This window comes from Zonotrichia leucophrys, chromosome 2 (assembly GCF_028769735.1).
Source record: "Zonotrichia leucophrys gambelii isolate GWCS_2022_RI chromosome 2, RI_Zleu_2.0, whole genome shotgun sequence".
Classification (NCBI taxonomy): Eukaryota; Metazoa; Chordata; class Aves; order Passeriformes; family Passerellidae; genus Zonotrichia; species Zonotrichia leucophrys.
This window is the reverse complement of record NC_088171.1, coordinates 78,241,504-78,254,741: the sequence shown is the minus strand read 5'-3', so window position 1 is coordinate 78,254,741 and position 13,238 is coordinate 78,241,504. Positions and strand designations below refer to the sequence as shown.

The 13,238-nt window shown below is 49.0% G+C and overlaps 1 protein-coding gene across 2 annotated transcripts in view; it reads left to right on the top strand.

The window, feature by feature from the left end:
• The first annotated feature begins 2,012 nt into the window (after positions 1–2,012).
• Positions 2,013–13,238, top strand: part of BASP1 (brain abundant membrane attached signal protein 1) — a 51,771-nt gene continuing 40,545 nt past the window's right edge. The window contains exon 1 of one of the 2 annotated variants that reach the window (XM_064705476.1): positions 2,013–2,245. The gene's annotated coding sequence lies outside the window, so the exon portion shown is untranslated. Of the gene's footprint in view, positions 2,246–2,353; positions 2,512–13,238 lie in introns of those variants that run through there. The other variant, XM_064705477.1, reaches the window with a different exon arrangement.

The window sequence follows — 13,238 nt, the reverse complement described above, 5'->3', positions numbered from 1 at the left end:
GCGGGGGCGGGACGCGCCTCGCCTCCCCGGGGAGCAGCTACCTCCTTCTCCGACGTGTCAGGGCGTGTCCCCCTCCCTTTCTTCTCTTTCCTCGATTACCCAATTTAACGCTGGCTGCTGCATGCCCAACCCGCGCGGTGCAGCTGCCCCCCCGAGCTCCTTATCGTGAGCGCAGAGATATATCGCGGCCGGGGGGAAGGGTCTCGCCTGCCCTCCCTCTCTCCCTCCCTTCCTCCCTCCCCCAGCTGCGGCAGGGCGCAGCCAGTCCGCACCGCGCTTCGGGAAGGTGGGATGCTGCATCGGGCAGGTGTGGCATGGCGAGCTCTGCGCCCCGGCGGCTGCAGAGCGAGGGTTAAACCACCAGGAAAACGCCGAGATACGAAGCAGAACTAGGAAAATAAAAACCCTCATAAAATAAAATATGAGGAAAAGACTGGCTTGCAAATGCTTTCACTTAAATATAAGGAATTGTTCCTGCCCGGTGAGCTCGCCGTGTCCAGGCTTCTCCTTTCCTCCCTTCACGCCCAGAGCTTTTGTGTGAAGGCGAGGGTACAACGGGGGCTCCCACCGCGCTGCCCGGTCGTCTCCGAGCGTCTCCTCTGGCGTTTCGGACCGGCTGCCCGCCCCGGCAGCGTCTGGGAGGATGCTCGGCACAGCTACAGGTTGCAGGGTGCGGTGTGTGAAACACAAACTCAGACGCATTTTTATTGCCCGACAGTTTTCCCTCGTGGGAATGTCCGGGAAGCGTGACATCGCACATCGCACCGCGCACCACGGCCCTCAGAACAGCACCCTGGCGGCCGCGCCCTCCCTCTCCACAAGCCCTGCTCCCCTTTCGATCCATATCCATCGAAAATGCAAGCCGGACTTAACCTTATCACGAGCCTACTACGCGTCTCTCACTCGGTCCTTGTCCCCAGACGAATGGGAAACAGCTTCCATTGTTCTCGCTGAAAGATGGTGCTGCCGGCTTTGAAGCCCCGGCGCAGCCGGACCGCGCCCCTTGAGCCAGAGATTTCCCCAGACGTGCCGCCACCGCGGTTCTTTCCCAGCGGCTCCGCTCCTTCCCGGGATGCGGGTCCGGGGCCGGTCACCCGGTGGGGCCAGCCCAGCCCAGCCCAGCCCAGCCCAGCCCGGCCCGGACCAGCCCAGCTCGGGGAGCAGAGGGCGCCCCAGTCCCGCGCATCGCCGCCGCCGCCGCCTTTGCCGGGCTCCCGCAGCGCGGAGCGGGCGCGGAGCGGCGAGCGGGGCGCGCCCGGCCCCGCCACAGCCGGGCTGTAAAAAGAGAGCGGTGGGAAAGTGCGGGCAGCACCCTCGGTTGTGCTGTGGCGGCCCCAGGGATGCTTTGGAACAGGGGGAGATCTGGAGGGATACCAGTCCTGAAGCCCCAGCGACGTTCAGGCCAGCTCTTCAGCTGCAGGAGCGCCCGGGAGAGATCCATTCTCCTGAGAAATGTGTTGCTTTCCTCTATGTGTTGCTGCCTTTTGTGTTTAACTGGCAGACCCTCTCCTTAAGCGTGCCAAGAGCATCCAGGCCCGGGAATTTTTAGTCTCCTCCGCCCGTGCCGCCCCTCTCCGCAGTGCGAGCGGCTTTCCCGCTCCCCGGGAGGGCTGCAGGTGTAGGCAGGCGGCCCGGCTCGCCCGCTCCCTCCGCCGCGCAGCATCCCAGCTCCGCCGGGCGCGGCCCGGTCGCCCCACGGCGCGCTTCGTGCGCGGCGGGTCGCGGAGCGCCCCGCACCTCGCCGCGCCGCGCCCGCTCTCCTCGGGGCAGCGAGCCTGGCCGCTCCCTTCCTTTTTTTTTTTTCTTTTTTTGTTTGAGGGGTGTGGGGGTGAAATGCTGCAAGGTGCGTCCACGGAGCCGCGGTCCAGCCCCCCCTGCACGGCCGGTATTTAAACGCGGGGTCCGTGCGCCCCCTAAGCGCCAGCGCCGCGCAGCGCATCCCCCGCCCGCCAGCGCGGGAAATAAATAAATAAAGCGTGTGGCTTTTGAACTGCCCACAGACTGTCACAGGGAAGGGGGGAGGGAGGGAAAGAGGGAGGGGGAGAGAGTGAGAAATGCAGAGGCAGCAGCCGCGGTAGCGGCGGCAGTGCTCCAGCAGGCACTAGGCACTCCGGTCCCGGCGAGCGAGCGGGCGAGAGCCACAGCGCTCCGAGCGAGGCGAGGGGGCTCTGGGCTGCCCGGGACTCTCTTTGTGACACCCCAGCACACAAACACACCGACAGGGACAGAGGAAAAACACAAAAAGGTAAGACGCGGTGTGTCTCACTTATGCCATTTACACAGCAGCCCGCGAGAGCTTTACCATTTTTATCATTTTCCCCCCTTCCGTTGTGTCTCGATTTGTGGGGAGGGGAGATGTGCGTGTGAATCGGTAAGAGCAGAGAGAGCGGAGCAGTCCGGGAGGCGCCTGCCCGGGCACATTTTAGGAATATCGCTGCGAGGAGCTCGATTCCTCGAGAGGGGACCACCTGGGAGCGGGATCGAGGCACACAACGGACCGAAAGCGATTCCGTGAGATTTAAATGCCCGGGAAGGCTCTCCTGGGGAAGGGTGGGGGCAGCGGTGGGTGTGGTGGGAATAATAGTGGTTTATGCCCAATTTCTTTTCCGTGATTTTAGCCTGTTTCCAAAGGGAGTCTCCTTAATTAATAACAATAGTTTAAAATAAAAAGAGAAAAAAAGGGGAAAAAAAAAGGGAAAAAAGGAAGATGCCCCAAGCTCTCCATGAAAGGAAGCGCTGGGAGAAGAGCACGCACGGCGCCAGGAAGATGGCAGGGCGGCTGGGCGGGGGGCGGCGGTGCTGCAGGGGGATTGCGGGCTCCGGGCGGCTGCTGGGGCGCTCCGCGGGCTGCGGGGGGCGTCGGGGCGGGCGAGGAGCGGCCAGCGGCGCTCGCCCATTGTGGCCGGCGACAAGGCGATTGTCGCTTGCCCATTGTGGCGCGGAAGCGGCTCTGCCTCCGCGGTCACGCGTGCGCGTGGGCGCGCCGGCGGGTTTGAAGCGCTGCTCCCGGCCGGGCGGCACACGCCGAGACTCGGCTGCCCGAGCAGGGGCACGGACCCGCCGTCAAACACGACAGGGACCGCCACTGCTGCTGCTGCCCCCCGCGCTACGCCCCGATGCGCCTGGTCTATGAATATTCACCGACTGCCGGCCCCCGCTCCCCACAGGTCCCCATCAACCCTCTGGCGTTCCCCCCAGCAAAGAAAGCTACCACTCCCCTCGACCTTTTTCCCCCCCTTCCCCTCCCGACCCGCCGTGTCGTCTCTTCTTTCCCCACGCACACGCGTGTCTTTGGAACGCGGCACCCGCAGGGCGCTCTCCCCGCGCCTCAGCTGGGCGTGGCGGCACACGCGGGGGAAAGGGAGGCGGACACACGCACACCCCCGGGACACCCCCGGGACACCCCCGCCCTCCTGCCACGCCGGGTGGGCGCCGCGCAGGGGGATGCGGGGCGACAGGGGGGTGCGGAGTGGAGCGGGGATGCGGGGAGGAATGGAGGGCGGATGCGGAGTGGAGGAGGGATGATGATAGAGGAGGGATGAGGATGGAGGAGGGATGAGAATGGAGGAGGGATGCGGTGGAGGAGGATGCGGTGGAGGAGGGATGCGGGAAGCCCCCGCCGCCCTGCCCGCGCCTTTGTCTGCGCCCAGCGCATGCGCGGAGGCGGCGGCGGGGCCGGCGCCGGCGGCGGAACAAAGGCGGCTCCCTCAGCTCCCCGAGCCCCGGGTGCGAGCCCCGGCCGCCCTCGGCAGCCCCGGGGCTCATCGGGGTGACCCAGCCGTACCCCGCACCCTTCCCTCCCCGCGCTGAGCCAGGCTGAGCTTGGCGTCTGTTGCTGTGCGCGGTGGCGGAGCGGACCCGTGCCCCCCCTCACCTCACCCACACAAAATTCGGCGTTTAGGAGGGGGAAAAGGCCGGCCCGCTGCCCGCCCCCTCGGGTCCGGTGGGCGGCAGGCGAGCACCCGCGGGTGCGAGCACACCCTGAGCTCCCCCGGGGCGGGCTCCAACACCGCCCCCGCTGCTCTCGGCGGCCTCGGGGACAGGAGCCGGGGCAGGGGTCCCTCTGCAGCGGCCCTGGGGGCAGGAGCCGGGGCAGGGGTCCCTCTGCAGCGGCCTTGGGGGCAGCATACGGGGCGGGGGTCCCCCTGCAGCGGCCTGGGGTCGCTCGGGGGTCCCTTGAGCAGAGAGGGCGAGGCGGGCGGCGCGTACGTGCCGCAGAGGCGGCAGAGCCCCGGAGCAGCCCCGCCGCAGGGACGCGCTGCCGGTCCGGCTCCGGCCGTCTGGGAGGCACACGCGTGCTCTGCGTGCCCGGGCGGGCGCTCTCCTGGAGCATCGCATCTCCCTCTGCCGAAGGGAAGCAATCTATCAAGAGGAAGATTGTGTGCGTGCGTGTTAGTGCGACATCTTGAGATCTCTTTTGTTCGAGTTGTTGCGTCTCGATGCTGGCATCGGTGCCTGTTCCTTCTTCACGCTCTTCTTTCCCAGCTCTTGTCTAAAATTCGGATATGTATCTCTTTCTAGAGGGAGCATGCTTAAGCCTGTTTGAAATGTATGATTTTGTAAGCTAATGACGGTTTCTGAGCAGAAGACAACTGGTGCGTTAGTCAGGCTGGAGTTAAAGCTGACAAAAGAATATTGCCAGTGGGCTGCTAAACAGGCGATGGCAGTGGATTTTATTGCTTCCCCTCGAGGGTGATGAACATTCACTAGAAAACATACACCCCAAGGCCCCTTGCATAGCAATTACTTGATATTTCCAATGTTTCCAATTAAGATCTCCTCTGAAGAAGCCATCAGAGCCCTAAAAAATGTCTAATAAATGTCCCCTCTCTGCTTGCCAGATGCTTGCCAGGCACCACCTAAACTGGTGGCCAGTCTTCAAACACTGAGGGTTTTTTTCCTGTGTAGATGTTCCCCATTAGCCAGGGAGAGTCTGAAGTGGGAGTGCCATACTGAAGGAAGATGCAGCATCTGTTGCTACTGCTCTCTCCAGGGGAGATACCTTGTCCAACACAATCCTTTTGTGTTCAGGGTGTTTCTGAGAATTCTGGGCAACGTTTAGGGGTGAAGGAAGAGAAGAAGCGAGAACATGGCCGAAGGTTTTTGCACTTGCTGTCTACTCATTGTCTCCCACAACTTCATTTGAGGGAGAAGCTTTGCTTTGTGATCTCCCTTGCTAGTGGATTGTATGCAGTGGATATTTTCTTTTTGTCCAGCTGTTTCAGTTTAGCCAGGGAGCACCAACTCTGATCGGTGGACAGAATAAACACAAAATATTGGGAAATTCGTGATGGCTCTGTCTATTCTTGTATGCTTCATGTATGGAATAGCTGATTGTGTAATACTCCCTGTATTTCCCTAATTGTACTTAGCTGCCAAAATGCAATCATGCAGCAGTTTTTTTATGTTCATTTCAACCTGTGAGTGTATCATATCCAGTTAAAATCAACATTAAAAGGGTGAAAATGGTAAAATCACTGTTCAAGTTATTGCCTGAAACAATGATCAGGTGAATTTTTTTTCTCCCCACCCCGCCCTCTTCTATACATCATTGCATTTGAGATGCAACACCCTCTAAAGCAACGTGGTGATACAAGGTTGATTTATTTGATTTATTTCAGAAAGTGGAATACCTTTGGTGCATACCCTTACCCTAAATCTACAGAGTGTGCAACCTCCATAATTCCTGAGCCATGTCTAGAGCTGTCTCCAGTCCTCAAGTACTTGTGTTTTGATCTTTCAAAATCAAGTCTGTGGAATAAATTGTATTTTCCAAGTGAAGCTGCTCCTGTTTGTGCTGTGTTCCACTGGTAGCTTTGGCCCATGCAGTGAACCATGAAGTCCTTCAGCAGAACCTCCTGCGTACATGACGGCTTCTCTCTGAACAATGGTGAATTCTTCCCTCGTGCCAGCACCCACCCATGGCCCAATGGCACACACTGAGCAGGGTAGGGAAAAAAAAAAAAAGCTGGTTGCAGGGTAGAAACAGGCCTTCCCATGAAATCTTGGGTGAGTTCTGTGTGGTTACAGTTTTAGACACTCAGCTACCATTGAGTTAGTAATTATTTGGAAATCTGCCATGGAAAGCTGATCTTGCACTAATTTACTAATTTTGAAATTTTTAAAACAAGAATTTTGGAGGGCTTTTGTTTGGTTTTTTTTCATTCTTTTTTTTTTTTGGTCCCATCTCTATGAAGGGTATTCTGCAGTTTTTTGTACGTGTTTGTGCACAAATCCCAGGTCTCCATCTAGGTGCATAGGTGCAAGCGTAGTGTCCATGGGTGCAGTGTAAATTTAATGGGTAAAATGTAGCTCTTCAAATAAGAAAACTGGATGATCTTCAAATACATAATGAAGAGTATAATAATCAACCAATATTCAAGGCCTTTCCTTTATTCATACAAGGGTAGCAAAGGCAAGCCATTTTGAGGTACGCTACAGAAGTATGGAGACTGATTTATAACTAAAGCAAGATACTTAGGAATGACTTGGGTTGCTGCTTCTGTGTCAATAAGGAATGAAAAGAATGAGGTAACACTAGAAAAATCAAAGAAATTCCTAAAAGCATTATAGACTTGATAATAGAAACCATATGCAGCATAATGGGGGTTTCATGCATTAGTAGGAAATGCTTTCGAGATTAAAAAAATATGCAGGGGGAAGAAGGGGGGAAACCTTATGCGGAATGGAAAGGACTTTAAAGTCTTCCTTGCAATATCTTGTATCTCACAGTTCTCTTCCCTAAAAGTGGTACCACCTAAGCTTCTTACTTCAAGATGGAGAAATGTGATTAATATTAAAATGTATCTACTGGTTATTTGGTATGAAAATTCATAAGTTTAAGATAGAAATAAATTGATAGCAATGTGATTCCTCAAACATGAAAGATTCCTGACTTGCCAGAATCTGAAAAGAAATCTTTGGCTTTCGTCTGCACACCAATAAATGTAAAGAGATACTGATTTGTAACACATGTGGAATGGTCAGGTTTTGCCTGGGAGCAAGATGTGTAGTAATTCTGTCTTAAGTACAGTTAATGGAATTTAACTCTGAGGAAACAGTTTTATTAATAAAAACCTCGTGTCTTAGGATATAAATAATGGACTGCTCTCTTTTGATGTGTTTGGTATTGTCTTCTGCAGAATAGGAATGAAGCAGTCTGTATGGTTGCCTGACTTGTTGGGTATATACTACCAAGTACTCCAGCAGTGTGATAGCGTTGGGAAAGCCACATGCTTTTTAGTCACATGTTGCATAGTTTAGATTTTAGCCTGGTAAGTGGTGCCACATATGATTATGATCTGCTGATCCAGGGATTTTTTTTTTACCCTTTAGGAATTTGAACGTCTTTTCAAAAGATTTTATTTTGTGTACACTGCCTTAGCAGTTGTTCAGAGCAGCATGACCTGGTACTTCATGTAAACTGTAGGACTGATGGCAGGATCTTCATTTTGAATAGAGACTTACTGTCCTTACAGAGGATACAACACTGAATGTATGATAACACTGGGCCTTAGCTACCAACCTTGATGGATGATGTCGTGATGGTGATTGTAATACTACTGATGCCTTGCCATGAAGAGGATATGAATGCACTGTTGAAGCATAATCTTTTCCTTCAGGCAACAGCCTAGTAGCTGTAATGACAGTTTCCCAAGAATTAATTTTAATGATAGAAATCTGGGCCATCATGATGTTGTGTGACAAATGGAAGCTAGTTCTGTAAGAGTAATGAAATCAGGGGACTGATGGCTATCTGCTGTTTCAATAGTCTTTAAATACTCAATGGGATACAGAACATAACCCCTGCAGAGGGACAGAGCCTGGTCATAGTTTTTGAACTTATTTTTTGCTATTACTCTTTTCCTTGTGTGATTGGTTGGTGATGGAGGGGCTCAAATTCAAAATTACATCTTGATGTGATTAACTGTTTTAGAATGAAGTAGATGGTTACATAGTGGGATCCTGTAGATGTGCATCTTCTAGAAAAATTTAAGATGATTGATGAACTATGGAGAAGAAATGAAGCAAAGACAAAACAAACAATGGATCAACAATGGTAGAATTGATGCAAGTTTCCCTCATCTTCCTACCTTAGAAAAAAATATGCCAAACATGCACGAATCAAGATGTATAAAACAGTGAAAACCCAATTACAAACATAGTCAACATGGAAGAGTTACACCATGGGAAATGCTTTGGTATGTGCTTGTCTGAGGTAGTCTGGAGCCAGAGAATTGCTCCATCAGCTTCCTGTAATCATCCTTCCTCAAGGCAGTGAAGCGCGTCATTAGCGGAGAACGAAAACAAAAACAAAAACAGGGTAGAGATGGTATAAAATTAAGAGTCTGGAAAAGGACAGGGTGAAACCTGTCACCACTGGATGAGGTGTTCAGATTATTTCTACGTTTCCCTTTCATATACAAAGTTTCCGGTAACGCAAAGTTGCTGTATTTTGGCCAGTGCTGGTAAGTGCATGATTGACTTTTGCTGCTAACTGTGCAGATCTGGTGGGAGGAGGCAAATTCAGTGAGATCTGAGGTGGTGAAAACAGTCCTTATGGGTTTCTTGCTGTCACCAGGAAAACTTCAGCAGATGGGGAAGATGTGCTAGCTCCTCTAACCATTGTTTCCTAACTGGATATGCTGAGAGAGTGGGGCTCATTTTCCTCCAGCAGCATCACTAAACCCTGCACCAGTGAATGCACATTCTCCACTGGGAATAGCTGGTGTCACTGAAGAGAGGTGAAAGATGTGTGTTGGCTCTTGCTTTTCTTTTCAGATCTACAGGCCTTGCAAAGCAAGGGAGACAGAAGTTCTCCAGATGATAAAATTCAAAATCAGGACAGATTATCCAGGCTCTTCCATTCCACACTTTGCTTGAGATGTAGGAGAGTACTGTTTGTTTGCAGCTCTCTTTCCCTGGAGCTTTCACTAGGAGCTTGTGAGGCTTCTGTAGGGGACCTGAGTGCTCAGGATAGCCCCTGAGCCTCTAATTCAAATGCTTAAATTAGCAGAACAAAGCAAATGTGGAAACGTGGAAACCCTTTCCTTGTTTGCAGTCCACACATGCTCTGTGTAACTCCAGCAATCATAGCTGAGAGCTTTCTGATAGCCCTAGAATGCTGCATGTAAGATGTGCGAGTTCAAGGAGAGTGACAAGTTGTCCTTGAGGATATATTTTTTTGAAGGATCTGGTGTTACTCACAGGTGAGAATTTTGGTAAGAGGAATTTGTCCATTCTCTGCTTCTGTATGCTATTCCCTTTTCTCATTTCCTACCCTCAGAGATCTTCATCTGGAAAAAAACCATCCTCCGGTGAAGAGGTACCAGCAGAAACCTTTTTAGCTGCATGTAGCCATCTGATGTTCCACCAGTATTGTGCATTTGAATGATTTATTCAGTGCTAGTTTCCTTAGTGATATCTAGGGGAACATTCAGCTTTCTGCATATTGGCCCATCCTTTCCATCCAGTTGCCTCGAACAGATGACATTACCTTAATGAAGAACAGTTTTAGAGCCAAGCTAAGTAAGAGCTGCCATGTGCACTGAAATATGATAGTTCACTGGGGTGCACTCTTTTCCTCTTTGTGTAATAGTGAGTAGAAGCCTCCACAGAGCTCAAGAAAACTAATATTACAGTATATTTTTGTAAGCACTAGAATGATTATCAGGTCACTGGAAGTTCAGCTGTCATCCTCTTCTGTGGATGAGTCAGTGACTGACAGATTCATGAAGAAATTATTGGTGCTGCTAGCAATAGGAATGTGGCACTCCTTATGGTGTCTCATTCCCCACTGAACAGCGCACTGTACTGACAATCCACTGGGCCACAGTGCATGACAGTGGCCTTCAGTGCTGAGGTACCTCCTGTCACCAAGGGTTCCAACTGGACTGCAAATCACCTACAGGTGTCCTTGCAAACACCTCTTGGAACGCCACTGTTACCAAGACGCTACGGAGAAGAGCAAATATGTCAGCTAATAGATGACAAATCCTGCTGGAAGCAGGATAAATATTGTGTCTTTAAATACCTGCCATGTGTGTTCTGGGTTGGAGTTGATATATGGAGTATGGTGTTGAGGGAAATGAGCTGGCATTTCATGCTCTCCCACAGCCATTGGCCCTGTGAGGAACATCCGAGTGCCTCACCATCCGAAACACAGAGGTGATAGAGAATGAAGAAAATTCTGCACTGACAGATTTGTGGTTCAGAAAAAAAATGTCTGTCCAGGAGTTTTCTGTGGAACAATAATTGTAAATTTACAGACTAAGGATAGAAATATTTATCTCAGCAACTTTTATTTCCTTTCTACTTTAAACCCAAGTTCTTTGGCACATTTTCTCCTGACTGAAGAAGCTATTTTAAATGCTTCTTATTAGAAATTACATTCTAACCTGTTGGGATATACTGTATTTTCTCTGTCCATATTTGTAGATGTATCTCATTAAAAAAAGTTTTATTGTCTTCACACTAATTTTTCATGTAGCTTTGGCTCTGTGCACTTCCTTGCCATATTACTGTAGCTCACTTACCTGTATTTAAATGAAGTTATCATGGTGGCTATGTAGCCATTTCCCTTGTTTATCCTTTCTAGAAGCCCATATTTTCAGCCATGAACTAACTCAGCCTATTTCAGGGAACACCTTGATAATCACACCGTGAGAGGCATTGTGTGCATTAGCAGACATGCAGAGCACAGGAAGATCTGTGTCATCAGCTTAATTGTGTGCTGGCATTCATATATAATGAGAGTCCACAAACACTTCTTGTAAAACTTTAATTTTAAACTCTGTAACTCGTGCTACCAGACCCCAGCGGTTTGCATGCATATGGCTCCCAAATCTAGATGTTCACTAAAGTGAGATCATATCAACATGAGAACTTGGTCTTAAACAAAGTTTCATGCAAATCCTGTAACAATATGGAAAACTTGGAGCTCTGCCAGCTGAAAGCATTCAACAGTTTTAAACTTCTTACCAGCTGAAGAAATATTAATGTGATTTCCTCTGCTGAGTGAAAAGGGAGAGAATTTTTCCTTTTTACACATTGTTTTAGTTTTAAACAAAAGTGGCTCTTGACTAAATGAAAAAAAGATTCCACCAGCAAACCCAGCCCTTCTGTGATAGCTTGAATTGTGTCTTATTTTCAAGAAGAACTAGATTTGTTTGATCTTGTAGACAATTAAATTGCTACAAGCTCATAATTAGACTGCATTAGTGAGTTGAAAAACCATCCAGAACACAGTTTTAGGGGAAAGATTTGCTATTATAAAGGACAAAGCTTGTCTGTCAAGCTGTGGCAGTGCTGGGTTGCTTATTGTGTAAAGGCCAGTAGCTGTCACAGTCATACTGGCCTGGGCTTCTTTTATAGAGAACCATTATTTGGATCCACTTCTAATTGCTCTAGATTTTAATTGTGTCTAAATAAAACACAACGTCTATAAATGATGGAGATGACAACGTGATTGCTGTGGACATTGAGTGTGATTCCATCAAGGTGAGGACTGTGTTCAGGCCAAGTGAGTTCATGATGACACATATATATGTCTTTTATTCTGAAGGACAAGTTTGTAGCTACAGGGTGAAGACACAAAATAGCCTTTGGTCTCTCTGGAGGGTCCCCAAGTAGGGGGCCAGGGAATTGAAGGGTATTGATTTAGATCATCTGCTGTACATTGTGGTCCCAAAAAACCCTCTCAAAGGACATTCTTTGCATTAGAATTACAGCTAGTCATCTCACTTACTTGACTGCGTACACAGAGAAAACTTACAGTGTTGACAGAGCCAAAAGAATAGACAAATATAAGGTTTATTCACAGCCTTGTCTCCGCCCAAGCTGTTTCAAGTTTTGAATACTAATGCTTGTTTCAAGTATGCAGAAGTTTTGGAATGAAAATCTGGAGTCCTCCCTAGTCCCAAACTTCCTTTTTAACACCCTTGGAATTGACTGTGGGTCCACTACCTGGTCCTCCGCATTTTAAGGGCTTTTTTCCTAAGCTTCAAGTTCCTGGCTTGAATCTCTTGCCTGTCTCACCCTGCTGTCTCTGGAAACGTCACCTCTGAGCAGCCTTAGGGAAGGAGCTCCTCTGGTCATCTTAAAGGAAACAAATAAAATCAGACTGTCCAAGGGAGCCCTCTGGGCTGTCTTGCAAAAACAGTGGCTTTGGTGAGACTGCATCTGCGGCTGGAAGTGCCAGTCCTTGGTTGCTCACTTGTGATGTTCGTTGACTCTCTGCTCTGGAAAGACCAAAGAGGTGACTTAATTATTACAAATGTCCTGTTTTATCCTTATCTTTTATCCAGCCATATGATTCTGGTCCCCTGATCTAGTTAGTTAGGGAGATAGTTAAATATAACTTCATGTATCTAGGCGCATTTAGCTATTTGTGGTTAAATCTGCTCATGGTTCCTAAGAGACTGTATTTCAAAGTTTCAGAGTCACAGCCAGGAATACTTTCATATGAAATAAAAAATACAGAGAGTTTGTCTTAACTAACACAGTGGAATATTTTTTTTATCTTAGCAATACACCTCACAGCTTACAATCACATTAAAGCCTTTCATGGAAAAAAGGAGTCATCTTTCTGTCTTCTGTCACTAAGGACTAGTAGGTAACTGAGTGGGATTTCTACTGTTCATGTAGATAACTTTGGACTGCATGAGGAAAACAGTTGCTCTTTGCTCTTTAACAAATGACAGATGATCAGTAAGCTAAAATTGTTTAAATAAGTTTTAATGAATAAATCATAGTAAAAATTCCTTGTCTGTGGAATAACTTCTAATAAAGACAGTATGTGGTAGTTGTTGAGAATATATGATCAGAATTGCCATAAAGAAGATTTTGTTGATGAGAAAGGGAAAACATAAGCATAACAGAGGTCCATTCCTTAGTTGTGTTAAGTGTTTAGAACCAGAATAGAATAAATTGCCTTTTAACTATCCTAAAATGGACATCGAAGATTTTCCTTTTTTATATTGTGCTTTGAACATTTAAAGATATTACCTGCATGGGTCATATGCCACATAAAAGAGAGCTACTGTTCAAGTGGATGCACGTGTAAACAGTGTGATCAAACAGGACCTATGAAAGGGAGAAATGAACACTTTGGTTTTGTGCAGTGTAAAGAAACAAATGATTATTTTAAGACTAGGTAAGAAATAACCATTGAGAGATTACTTAAATATGACTCATTCTGCCTTGGGGCAAGGAGAGGAAATATCTTGACTTCTCCTGAG